This window comes from Triticum dicoccoides, chromosome 7B, assembly GCF_002162155.2.
Source record: "Triticum dicoccoides isolate Atlit2015 ecotype Zavitan chromosome 7B, WEW_v2.0, whole genome shotgun sequence".
NCBI classification, from domain to species: domain Eukaryota; kingdom Viridiplantae; phylum Streptophyta; class Magnoliopsida; order Poales; family Poaceae; genus Triticum; species Triticum dicoccoides.
Window position 1 is genome coordinate 14161505 of NC_041393.1, and position 14745 is coordinate 14176249.

Sequence of the window (14745 nt, forward strand, 5' to 3'; positions counted from 1 at the left end):
TTTCGTGGTCCACTCCACGGATGGGATTCGAGAAGCAACGCCTGAGTTGAGAGACGTGGAAGACATCATGAACTCAAGAAAGATGTAGGGGTAGTTCCAACTGGTAGGCAACCTCTCCTCTTTTAGCGAGAATGCAAAAAGGACCGATGTAACGAGGAGCCAACTTGCCCTTGATACCGAAACGATGGGTACCCTTCAAAGGAGTAACCCGAAGGTAAGCCTTGTCGCCAACTTCATAAGCCACTTCCGTATGACAGCGGTCATACTAGCTCTTTTGACGAGATTGGGCTGTTTTCAAATTCTCACGAATGATGCGAACTTGCTCTTCTGCCTCCTGGATCATATCCGGTCCAAAGAATTGTCTTTCACTAGTTTCTGACCAGTTCAAAGGTGTTTGACATCTTCATCCATACAGAATTTCGAAGGGTGCTTTCTTAAGACTGGATTGATAGCTATTGTTATAAGCAAACTCGGCGAAAGGAAGACATTTCTCCCAATCCATACCGAATGAGATAACGCAAGCTCTAAGCATGTCTTCGAGAATTTGGTTGACTCTTTCCACCTGACCACTTGACTGAGGGTGGAAAGCGGTACTGAAAGAAAGATGGGTGCCCATGGCTTTCTGGAAACTTTCCCAGAAATGAGAGGTGAAAAGACTGCCACGGTCTGAATTGATCTCTAGTGGAACACCATGGAGTGACACTATTCGGGAGATATATAAGTCAGCGAGCTGACTAGCAGTGATACTCTCTCGAACAGGTAGGAAGTGAGCCACTTTGGAGAGACGATCAATGACTACGAAGATAACATTATTTCCTTTCTTGGTCCTAGGAAAGCCGGTGATGAAGTCCATACCAACTTTGTTCCATTTCCACTCGGGAATAGCTAAAGGTTGAAGGGTGCCAGCAGGTCTCTGATGCTCTGCCTTAACGCGACGAAAAACGTCACAGTTGGCAATAAACTGAGCAATTTCTCTCTTCATCCTAGTCCACCAGAACCTCTGGCGTAGGTCCTGATACATCTTTGTACTACCGAGATGAATCGTTAGAGGGGATTCATGGGCCTCCTTAAGGATCAGTTGCTGCATCTATTGACATTTGGGAACCACCAAACGGTTTCCAAAGTAAACAACACCTCGTTCATCCATAGAGAAACAGCCAGCAACTCCCTTGGAAATATTCTTCTTGATTCGGGAAATTCCCGTATCATGCTTCTGAGCCTCTATGATCTGATCCGTAAGGGTAGGTTTCACTACCAAGGTAGAAAGGGAACCATGAGGAGCTATGTGAAGGTTAAGCTTACAGAATTCCTCATGGAGGGGTGGTTGACATTGTTGCAACATGAGGTTGTTGCAATAGGATTTACGACTTAAAGCATCAGCCATGACATTGGCTTTGCCTGGGGTGTAGGTGATTCCTAAGTTGTAATCCAAGATCAGCTCCAACCAACGTCTCTGTCTGAGATTCAGATCCGGTTGGGTGAAGATATACTTGAGACTCTGATGGTCAGTGTAGATTTCGCAACGGTTACCAAGAAGGTAATGTCGCCAAGTCTTAAGTGCATAGACTACGGCTGCAAGCTCTAGATCATGTGTAGGATAATTTTCCTCATGTGGATGCAATTGTCGAGATGCATAGGCAATCACATGGCGATCTTGCATAAGAATGAAACCTAGTCCCTGTCGTGAGGCATCACAATAGATAACAAAGTCCTTAGTGAAGTCCGGTGGCACGAGTATGGGCGCAGAAGTCAGGCGTCTTTTCAGTTCCTGAAAACTGTGCTCACACTGTGGGTTCAACTCAAACCTTTTATCTTTCTTGAGAAGCTCCGTGAGGGGTTTGGCCACTTTGGAGAAGTTTTCAACGAAGCGGCGACAATAACTGGCTAGACCAAGGAAACTCCTAACTTGTTTGACCGTTTCGGGTGGAGTACAATCTAGAATGGCTTTGACTCTCTCGGGATTGACAGCAATGCCCCTACCAGAGATCACGTGGTCCAGATAGGTCACTTCTGGCAACCAAAATTCACACTTGGAGAACTGGGCATAAAGGCGATGCACTCTGAGTTTTTCTAACACAAGCCTAGGATGTTCAGCATGCTCTTCCTCGTTCTTCGAGTAAATAAGAATATCATCAAGATAAACCACGACGAACTTATCTAAGTACTCCATAAAGATCGAGTTCATCAAGCGGTAGAAAGTAGCTAGAGCATTGGTTAGGCTGAAAGACATCACGGTGTACTCATATTGACCATAACGAGTGACAAAAGCCATTTTGGGGATGTCCCCGTTTCTGATCTTGATTTGGTGGTAGCCTAACCTCAAATCCATCTTGGAAAAGACTGAGGATCCAGCGAGCTGATCATACAGGTCGTTGATCCTGGGGAGCGGATACTTGTTCTTTAACGTGACCAAATTAACGGGACGATAATCTATAACCATCCGATCCGTACCATCCTTCTTTTTGACGAAGAGGACAGGACAAGCCCAAGGAGAAGAATTGGGACGGATGAAACCCTTTTGCAAGGACTCATCAAGTTGTTTCTTAAGCTCGGCTAACTCCAAAGGTGCCATCTTGTATGGTCTCCTAGAGATTGGAACAGTTCCTGGGATAAGTTCTATGACAAACTCTACATCTCTGTCAGGTGGGACACCTGGCAGTTCTTCTGGAAAGACATCCGGGAAGTCACGGACTACCAGAATATCTTCAAGGTCTGGAAGAGGGCTGGCATTAAGAGAAAAGAGTTAACGCCTTGCAAATCTAGTGGAGACTGTGACTATTTTGCTAGATGGATGTGTAAGTTGAACAGATCTAGTGTAACAATCGATCATGGCATGATGAGCTGTCATCCAGTCCATACCCAAGATGATGTTAATATCTGAAGACTTGAGAGATATCAAAGAAGCAAGAATACCAGTCTGTCAATAAGGATTTCATTATCATGGCTTACCTTAGAGGTTTGCCATTTGGAACTAGGAGTCTGGATTATTAGTGGAGTTGGCATATCACAAAATGACATGTCATGCAACCGAGCATAACCTTCGGATATGAAGGAGTGGGATGCTCCAGTATCGAACAAAACTGAAGCTGGGTGACCATTGACAAGAAGTGTACCCAGTACGACGTCGGGATCATCTTGAACTTCTAAAGATGAGACATGGTGCACACATGCTCGTTCAATGGAGGCTGGCTTGGTACTGATCATCTTGACTGATGGCTTTTCACGGCCAATAGACCTCTCAGACTGGGGTGGAGTACAACTGGACTGAGGGCAGTCACGTGCGTAGTGTCCTGGTTCTCCGCAGGTGAAGCAAGTTCCTGAGGTAGGACGTGGACCTACGTTGGCAAGTGGTCCACTAATAGGCCTGGGTGGAGCACGTTGCTGAGTTGGGTGAGGCGCCACATCGGATGGCCTTGGTGCATATCCAGGTGGAAGAGCTGAGTTCGGAATCCAAATCCGTCGCTTCTGAGAGCCAGAGCGGGAGGAAGAACCCAGATCACGGTTGTGCTTTCGAGACTCCTCGTAAGTGAGTTGAGCTATCTCTGCATTAATGGCCTTGTTCACAAGAGCCTGGAAAGTATCACAATGATGCAGGTGGAGATCACGACGCAACTTAGGGTTGAGACCCTCCCGGAACCTAGCCTGCTTCTTAGCGTCCGTGGACACTTCTTCTGTAGCATAGCGGGCGAGGTTTCCAAACTCTCTACTGTAAGCATCAACAGGTAGCTTACCCTGGGTAAAACTACAGAACTCTTCACTCTTGCGGTCAATGAGAGCCTGAGGAATGTGGTGCTCATGAAAAGCCTCGGTGAAATCCTTCCAGGTAGGAATCTGACCAGCTGGAAGCATAGCTTCATAGCTCTGCCACCAAATACTAGCAGGACCTTCCAGGTGATAGGTAGCATAGGTGACCTTGTCACCTTCAGCCACGTTCGCAGAAAGCAACTTGTGAGTGATGCTTCGGAGCCAGTCATCTGCATCGAGTGTGTCAATGGAATGATGGAAGGTGGGTGGTTTCAGACCAATGAAGTCGGTGATGGAAACCAACTTCTTACGCTGATGTGCGGTGTTCTGCTCAATCTGTGCCAGCAAGCGGTTAGTCTCACGCTTGTTCCTCTCGGATGCTAACAAGAACTCTGCCATCAAAGGCTGGTCAGGAGGATCCTCGTCCCTCCCATCTCCGTGATTCTTGCTATGAGCAACTGAACCTCGATTAGCAGACGACATCCTGGCACAGGATCCATGGAAACAAAGATGGAATTAGCATCGACATAAGGCTGCGAAATGTAATGCAAAAGCATTGGAAATTCTTGAAATCCTAGGACAATTTAGGCAGCATAACGGCTGCAAATGCTCAAAAGGATTTTTGAGACATTCATCAAAGGAATAGCATAATCAATCAGCATCATAATATCAAGGTTCTGGGTCAAACTGAGGACACACGGAAGTAGCAGAACTGTAAGGAGACACAACCCGACAATCGTAAGACTTTACGGTTTAGTAACACGTCATCCTGAGAGGTAGAGGAGAAGCCTATGCCTTAACCCTCGTAGAAAAGAAGAGGATAACTCAGAAAGAATGACATGAGGTAAAGGAGTAAAAAGAGCCTTATGTTCCCTTCCACAATCAATTCCCTTATATAACTAAAGCATTTCTAGACTCAACTTCGACCAGTTTGGCTTGGTAATCCTACAGTCAGTCAGGCTCTGATACCAACGCTGTCGGGACCCCGATCCTAAGTCACACCGATCTAGCATGTAGCACTTCATATCACTTTGCGGCCTCACGCACGGTATTCCCACGGGTGCCACCTTACCTGGCCCGGGACCGTTTGCGCCTTTTGGCTCACGTATATGATAGAGTCGCTAGCATCCATATGACAGAGAACCCGGGCCGACATGACTAGTCGTGAACCCAAAATAGCACTAACTTACAGGGACAGGCATACATGAATCAACCTCGAGCATGTCAGTCAACAATGTATGAATCCGGGCTGTAGCACTGGGCTAACAGGACTCCGGGAACCCGGGCTGCAGCAGGCTAGGCAGGACTCCGGATGTCACCGCGTGACATTTCCCCGAAGGGATAGACACAGGAACGAAGTGAATCACATGCCAGCCAGTCATGTGTTCTGGAGCAGTAGTGCTGGGCTAGCAGGACTCCGGTGAACCGGGCTGTAGCGGACTACTATGGCACATGGAAGCACAAGGCTACATTCCCCCGTAAGAGAGGCTATCAGAGGTAAACAACTAGGTTGTCGGATCCCACACATAGCAATACACGTTACACGTACGCATAACATGCAAGTATGTGATGTACATCATGGCATCACAACATAACTCAAACTCATATAGATAAAGGCCCAGAAGAGCCACATAGCATTCAATAGAAACAGGGGTCTTATGATCCATCATTTAGAGCATAAAAGCAACGTAAGCATTACATGTCTGAGTACATACAACTACAAAAGGAAAAGACTAAGAAGCCTGACTAAACACGACCCTCCCAAGGGTACAAGATCGTAGCTAGGATACAAGCTACTCATCGAAGTCACTAGCGTAACCAACTGCAAAACATAAATAAGCAAACGTGAGTACAAAGGTACTCAACAAGTCTTACATCAGAACTATCTACCTATGCAACATTATCAACAAACGGGGTGGTGGGGTTAACAGCAGCAAGCCAGCTTTGACTCAGTGGCTAGCCTATAGTACGAGTATCAAAAACTTCTTTGAGGTGAGAAGACGCACACGAGTCCACATATTCACCATATCAATACTCCACTATGGATCCGTTCCCGTCTCCCTATGAGAAGGCCATTCATAGCACTCACGCTTATCTTGCGGATTTTAGAGTATCCACTTCAAGTTGTCTATGTACTACATAAGTTCTCCAAGTTCCCATATCCGAGGAAAACGGCTATTCGAATAGATGATATTGAACCTGTAGGGGTGTACTTCGTCACACACGCTCTCGCCACTTATAGCCCTGTACACGTCATGTACCTCAGCAACCTTCAAGCGGATGCCGGGCGAGGGTGTCGGCCACGACCTGACTAACCACACAAGTCTCTCGTCCAGGTTTATCGCCTATTGGGGTTCCATCCGCAAGGAGATCCGGCCAGGGTGTCGCTCACGGCCCCAAACGATGTGTGCAGGGTTCCCAAGCCCACCATCTGGGTGCCACTTGGTACACCGTGCCATGGTGCCTAGTCTGTCCCAAGCCCGTCCCGTCGGACACCACCTGGTAGACAAGTAGCACTACCTACAACTGCCAGAAACTAGTTGCAACTCCTGGACAGAGATCAAGCGGATTAATAAGCCGAGAGGGGCCGGATAACCGGAACCCAATGTGTGGTAGTAACTTGACTTGGATAACATACACAGAACTCATTGCTTAAGGACGGTTCCAATGAGACAACCCACCATGTACTCCTACAGGGCCTCTCATCGCTACCTTTACCAAAACGTGTTCACACACTTAGCCTTTACCGGTAGGACATGTTCACCACTCCGATTTATTCCCGATGAATCAGACCTGACACAACTCTAAGCATAGCTGGCATAAAGAAAAACAAGCAAGGATGAGCAGGCACATCAAGGCTCAAGCAACTCCTACTCATGCTAGTGGGTTTCAACTATTTAATGTGGCAATGACAGGTCATGCAGAGGAATGGGTTCAGCTACCGCAGCAGAAAGTAGCAGTTTGAATCATTGTTATCCTAACGCAGTAAAAGGAGCAGGAGTGAGAGAGTGGGATTTATCGAGATGCTCAAGGGGGTTTGCTTGCCTGATAGATCCACGAAGAAGCACTGCTCCTCAGACAGGTACTCGGGACACATTCCGGAGTAGAACCTATCGAGAGGGGACGGTGCCGGCAATCAATGAACAACCATATGCAACAATATGATGCATGAAGATGACATTTCAAAGATTCTATGATTTGCCCTAATGCATCTAGCATCAATTTGGTTGAAGTCCATATGAACCAAGGGTTCATATGCAAACCCCAAATTAAGTATATAACGTGCCATTCTTACATTTTCACTTATACAGCAAGTATAAGTTGGTTTTTCATGCATGAAACTGGCATAAATGGATTCCTTGCATTTTTCTGATAGTTTTTCATATATAATTTATTTGATTTGGAGTTACGGTTGAATTACTATGAATTTTAGAAGTTTTAACTATTTTCTGGAATTCTCTGAATTATTTAAAATCCAGAAATCAATTACTGTGTCAGCGTGACGTCACAGAGGTGTCAGCAGGTCAACGGTTCGGTCCAGGTCAAACCTGGACGGTGGGGCCCGCGTGTCAGTGTCACAGGGCTAATCCTATTTTAGTTAAATCTAAACTAGGTAATTAGATGGGGCTGGCCCCACATGTCAATGACCCAGGGGAGGTCAAACCCCTGGTCAAAGGCCCAACACACCGGCGACAGCACGCACGGCGGAGGCTCGGGTTTCGCCCTCAGGCGACCAAAAGGACGACGGAGAGGCTCTGCGTGGAGCTGGGCGTGCGCCGCATCCAGGGGAGCACACGAGAGGGGCTGGGGTGGCTGGAGTCGTCACCGGCATCGACCTTGGCGGTCGCCGGAGCTCGGGCGAGCTCGGGGTCGATGCTATGGTGGCCGGGGAGTGGCGTGCTTAGCTCCTACGGCACCTACGCGGCGCGGTGAACACGTGGGTGTGCTCGGTTGGGAGCTACGACGGCTGTGGCCACGGCGGCGAGAAGCTCGGGTGGCGTTGTGGTTCGGTCTCTGGCGGAGCGATGGCTACAACATGCAAACGGAGTGCAAAGGAGTGGGGTTCGGGCCAGTGGCTCACGGCGAGTCGGACGAGCAGGTCGGGAAGGCCGGAGGAGCGTCGGAGCGAGCGGGGCGGCGAGGCGGATCTTCGGCGACCCGAGGAGGATGAAGGGGTCGGGGACGATGCTTCGAGGCGTTCGGCGGCGCGTGGCCTGGCGGAGAGGACTAGGGCGACGAGGCGGACCTCGTGGGCACGTCGGAGAGGCGAGGGGAAGGCGGTGGTCGCGGTGGCGCACAACGGTGTTCTCGCTGCGCTCGGGACAGAGGGGGAGAGCAAAACAGAGGATCGGGAGGAGCTCGGGAAGAATGGAGAGAGACCAGGGAGGCTCGGTGGAGCTCTCGGGGGTGGACAGCGCCGAGGAGGGAGAGGAGGGAGCAAGCAGCTGCCTGGCGGGCATGCACGCTCGCCGTGCTCCCTTTCGCCGCTGCCTCCTGGCGAGGGAGACGACTGGCAACGGCCAGTTGGGCCGGGCCACTGTTGGGCCGTGGTGGGGCGCCAGGTAAGCGTCAGGTAAGTGTTTTCTTATTTCCTGTTTTCTTTTTCTATTTCTGACATTTGTTCTCTATCCAAAAGAAATGTTAAAACACTTCCATAAATGCTGAAAATATTTGTGGCATCTAGATATAATATTCTAGAGGCCCTCACCAATTCCCAACATTTTTGGAGCCATTAAAATATTTATATAATTTAAACAGCTCCAAATCAAATATTTATGCATTGATTCAAAAATCTAAAAAATGAGAAGCAAAAATGTGCATCACCTCTAGTTGTTGTTCCCAACATTTTCCAAAGAGCATGAACATTTTTGAATAGCATTTTGGGTTCATTGATAATCCATTTTAAAATTGAACCTATTTGAATTTGCTTTGGTGCTAGGGTTTGAAACATCTCCATTTCAATTTCATTTGAAAATTTAAACATGATGCACAAATTAGCCTAGGACCATACCAGAACTAGGGATGTGACAGATGATTTCCACGCCATCAAATACCTCCCACTCAAGCTTAAAGGACCAGCTCGGCATTGGCTTAACAGATTGCCAACAGGATCAATCACTTGTTGGGAGTACCTGGAAGCCGCATTCCTCGACAATTTCCAGGGCACTTATGTGCGACCCCCAGACGCCGATGACCTAAGTCACGAAATTCAGCAGCCAGAGGAATCGGCCAAGCAATTCTGGACACGGTTAACAAAGAAAAATCAAATAGTCGACTGTCCGGACGCTGAGGCCCTAGCAGCCTTCAAGCACAATATCCCTGACGAGTGGCTTGCCCGGCACCTTGGACAGGAAAAGCCGAAGTCTATGGCAGCACTCACGACACTCATGACCCGCTTTTGCGCGGAAGAAGACAGCTGGCTTGCTCATAGCAACAATATGACCAAGAACCCTGGTAATTCGGATACTAGGGACAGTAGTGGCAGGTCATGTCGCAACAAGCAGAAGTGCCGCATTAACGGCGACAATGCTGAGGATACGGCAGTTAATGCTGGATTCAGAGACTCTAAATCCAGTCAGCGGAAAAAGCCATTCACAAGGAATCCTAGGGGCCTGTCCAGTTTGGACCGAATACTCGACCGCTTGTGCCAGATACATGGCACCCCCGAAAAGCCGGCCAATCACACCAACAGGGATTGTTGGGTGTTCAAGCAGGCAGGCAAGTTAAACGCCAAAAATGAAGACAAGGGGCTGCATAGCGATGACGACGAGGAGCCCCGGCCGCCGAACAACAGCGGACAGAAGGGTTTTCCCCCACAAGTGCGGACGGTGAACATGATATACGCAACCGACGTCCCCAAAAGGGAGCGGAAGCGCGCGTTAAGGGATGTATACGCGGTAGAGCCAGTCGCCCCAAAGTTCAACCGATGGTCCTCCTGCCCGATCACCTTTGATCGAAGGGACCACCCCACTAGCATCCGTCATGGCGGATTCACCGCATTGGTTCTAGACCCAATCATTGACGGATTTCATCTCACTAGAGTCCTTATGGACGGCGGCAGTAGCGTGAACCTGCTTTACCAGGATACAGTGCGGAAAATGGGCATAGATCCCTCGAGGACTAAGCCCACCAAAATGACCTTTAAAGGCGTCATACCAGGTGTAGAGGCCAACTGTACAGGCTCAGTCAAACTTGAAGTGGTTTCGGATCTCCGGGTAATTTCCGAAGCGAGGAGTTAATCTTCGACATAGTCCCATTCCGCAGTGGCTATCACGCACTGCTCGGGCGAACCGCATTCGCCAAGTTCAATGCGGTACCGCACTATGCATAACATAAACTCAAGATGCCAGGCCCTCGAGGAGTAATTACGGTCAATGGAAACACCGAACGCTCCCTCCGAACGGAGGAGCACACGGCGGCCCTTGAAGTGGAAGCACAAAGCAACCTCTCCAGGCAGTTCTCCAGTCCGGCCATTAAACGATCGGACACCGTCAAGCGCGCTCGGAGTAACCTACAACAAGAGCGCCTAGCATGATCCGAGCAGGCGTAGCAATGCGGCCCCAACCCCAGCCCTCGCAAAAAATGCGACACCAGTACTTCGCGTATATAACTACTCTCTAAAAATACCATGGGTATAGGGGAAGGGGAACCATCACTGCACTCCCGAAACACGGCTTAAACCGCACCTGGGGCTGCCGATTTTTTAATTTTCTCTTACTTTCAGGACTCCACACTTCGGAAGGCCAGTTCAGCAGTTCAATTGCCGCACAAACGATGCAAGAACCAGGGAAGCAGACAAGCCGCGCCGTATTACGAAACTCCCAGGTGGTCTCTATCACGAGCAGTATACCTGTTTCGCATACTATTCCGCAGCTTTCCCATGGAACAGGAATGTTACATAGTCCAACCTTTTGCTTATCGCATTATTTGTATCGTTCTGCTTTGATCGCAGCCCTCTTTAATAAACAGTGCATAGATTTTGTCTATTTTTGCATTACTCTTTTATATATATATGTATATATGTTCCTTAACGACATATTGCACCCGTACACTTTGGTACGGCCTAAATATGCCAGGGGCTTTAGTACCCCTCAATATGGTGTGAGAAGTCCGAACACTTTAACAAGTGCGGCACCCCGAACTTATAGCATTATATGCATCGGCTCCGAATCATGTCTTGGGTCAATAGTTGGGTTTGCCCGGCTCCTATGTTTTGGTGCCTTACGTTCCGCTATATCGGCTAAGGTAGCACTAGGAGAACCACTGCGATTGTGCCCCAGTTGAGCTGGGTCGAGCACCTCAGTGGAGAAAGTTAAAACTGACTGTCATGATGAAGCGAGAGCTAGTCGTTGTTCGAGAGGTTTTTTCGAGTCCCTAACCACTTATGCCGCTTCGAGCGAGGAGCCGGCTCTGTCCGGCCAAGGCGTGGATAGCGCCCCGAACTCGGTCTTCCGAATACCAAGGGCTTCGCCGAAATTTAAAATTATAGAATTCTATGGCTAAGTGAGAGTGTTCACGCATTATAGTCCGATTACCTTGTTCGTTGGGCTGAGCGCCTCCCTCGAAGGACCCAAACATGGGAAAAAGAGCGCTCAGGTTTATCCCCGAACACCCCAGCACTAGCGGCACGGGGGCACAAGCCGACGACTTGCCATCTCTCAGAATTGATAAGCAGCCGCACAGAAGGTAATATTTTAAATTCCAACAGCATTGCTTAGCGCAGAGGAGCAAACCGCCGCCCTAGCAGCAGAAGTACAGAGCAGCCTTCTCAAGCAGCATTATAATCCAGCTGCCGAGCCCCTGGACACCATCAAGAGGGTCTGGACTACACTACAAAAGGACAACATGGCTCGTCAAGAGTTTGACTAGCAATTCGGCCTCCGTCCAAGCCCGAATGAGGTAGTAGCATTCGTACCACGCGTACAAAATTACGCACTCAAAATTCCATGGACATCGATGGAGGCACGAGACAACCCGGGGTCTGCAACTCGGCCAGACCAATCCCGAATACACACACTTTTACTTCTTTTTTTCAGGCACATTTTTCCGCGGTCCTGATATCAAGTCCTCTAGAAGGACTTGAATACAACGGAGGCAAGCAACACAGGTGTGTAGGGTAACCTTTATATGTTCTTCTTGATAGTACTCATACTTATTTCCCAGGACCCGCACGCTGCACCCTATTGACTCCGGGATTTTGAATGGTCGGATACTTCTCGCACCATCTGTACAAGATACGCCTTAACGTATCCATCCAGTTATAATAAAAATGGTTCATGGCCCAGTTTCTGTGGTTTTCGCTTATTACTTCATTTTAAATTTTTTTGATCTTCTGCATCAACACTCTTTTACGTTTCATATTCGCTAGGGGCTACTTATCTCCCACAATACGGCAACATAGTCTGAACACTTTTTATATATAAGTTTGGCACCCCGAATTTAGCATTATATGCATTGGCTCTGAATCATGTCTTTGGTCAATAGTTGGGTTGCCCGTCTCCTATACTTGCTACCCTACGTTCTGCTCCATCGACTAGGGTAGTAAAGGGAGAACTACTGCGATTGTGCCCTGGCTTGGACCGGACGAGCACCTCAGTAGAGAAAGCCGAAAACTGACTGTCATGATATGGCGAGAGCCGGTCAGCCACTCGAGGGTTACAAATCATTGGAGATTTTTTCCGCATTATGCGAATGGTCGGTACTTCCCGATCAGATGCGGACAACACTCTGGCTTAAACCAGGGGCTGCTCCCATGCTTTATTACAAAACTCCTATGGCTAAGTGAGGGCGTTTAATCCGAATAGCCTGATTGCCTTGTTCGTTGTGCTAAACAACTCCTTCAAGGACAATGCAATTGGATCAAGATTGTTTAGATTCCATCCCGAACACCTCCGTACTATCTACGTGAGGGAAGAAGCCGACGACTGGCCAACCCTCAGATTACATATAACACGGCCGCACAGGAGGAAACAATCAAAGCATAACAAGATTGCATTAACAGAACATGCTTTGTTTCTCATAATACAAGCCAAAGGCAACATGAATACATTCACTCAAAACAATGTCCTATGAACATTGTGCTGCCGCAAGGCGAGACCCCTCCAGGACATCAGCAAAGTACCGTTCCGGTGTACGGTGCTCCTTGCCATCCGGTGGCTCTCTGGCCACCTCGGCGGCGTCCATCTTCGCCCGTCACATCTTGCAACGGGCAAAGGTCATGCGCGCACCTTCAATACAGGCCGAGCGCTTCATGACGTCCAACCCAGGACAGGCGTTCACCAACCGCCTCACGAGTCCAAAGTAGCTTATTGGCATAGCTTCGGCTGGCCACAGCCGGATTATAAACTCCTTAATGGCTAGTTTGGCCACCCTATGCAGCACCGCCAACTGTTTCAGCAAATCGGTGAAGGACACGGGATGCTCCGGCGCCGCATACAGCTACCAGAATAGCCTCTCCATAGAACCCCCTCCTTTGGCACGATAGAACTCCGCGGCATCTGAAACACTGCGTGATAAATCTGCAAAGGCCCCTGTGGAACTCCAAACCCGAGTTAGTAATAGGTACTGCCTCTCCGCATACTTGCTTTGCATCTTAAATGCCTTACCCGCCGTGATATTCTTGGTCTCCTGGAGGGCGTCCTGGCTCTCATTCCGTGCAGACTCCATGCTTTGACGAGCCTTGGCGAATTCGGTCCCTTGAACCGACGCATCATGCTCCAAGGTCTCGCATTTTCTCACCACATCCTGGAGCTCTTGCTGGACTTCTTTGACCCGGGCCTTGAGCTTCCTACGGGCCTTCTCCCAGGGCCTTTGCTGGATAGCCTTCTCCTCGGCCTCGCCCAGGGCCTTCTACAGGGCCTCGACCTCGGTCGCGGATTCTACACATATAACGATACTGCTGTCACTACACAGTGCTTATCCTTTCCTGAACATATAGAAAGTCGTTCCTCACCTTGCTTCTCCTAGAGCCGAACCTTAATCTTGCCGAGCTCGTTCGCGGTCCGCTCCAGCCTCCGCTTCAGCTCGGAGACCTCGGCAGTATGCGAGGTCACGGCCAACAGCGACGCCTTCTTATTCATACATATTATGTTAGTCTCCTACAATAAGAGGTTGATCCTCTGCCCGGTTCTTCTTGCCGAACTCCAGACAGTGTCTCACGAGCTACTGAATAAATGGGATTTTTCCTCTTTCTATGTCACTTACCTCGAAACCCGTCAACAGATTGCTGCAGGCTTCGTCCAGTCTACTCTTGGCAGACTGAACCTTCTTGATCACCGCACCCATAAGGACACGGTGCTCGTCCACAACGGAGGCGTCTCATAGTGCATCCATCATGTCATCCGGTGCCCCTGGGTGGACAGGGGCCACCGGTGGAATTGGCGCACTCCCCTCCTTCGAAGGAGGGTGCTCGCCTGATTCCGAAGCCATATGGATCTATGGAATCGTATCCGGCTAAGGGCCGAACTGAATACGGCCCTCTTTGCTGATATCCTTGGGGATCTTCTCCCCCATTTATCCGGCAGTGGAGGTCCCGCCTTGTGACGCCTCCCAGACAATGTCGTGAGCTGCTCCCTTCGGAGCAGCCCTCCAGGATAACACTTCGGTGTCGCCCCTGGCCCCGGGGGAGCAAGCAGGCGGTGGCGACATGCTCACCATCTCCGACGGAGCCAACAAACCTCCAGATGAGGAACGCTAGATAAGGTCATGGGCCGGACTACAAAAGTATGTATTCACCATGTTAGCATAATAAAAAGAAAGGGCTGGATATGCGCGTAAATAAGTCAGGTCACTTACGATATGGCCTGAGCCCTAGTGCGGGGGCGTCGTTCCGGACAACTGTCAACATCCCACCCGGTGTGGGGGCGCCCCTGCCCTTTTTGGGCGCTTTCGCCTCCTGATGTGCTGGGCCAACCTCTTCTTCTTCTTCTCCTCAGTAGTGCGGGGCCACGCTACTGATAATTAGCAGTAGCGTGTGTTACAAACCGCGCTACTGGTACAACT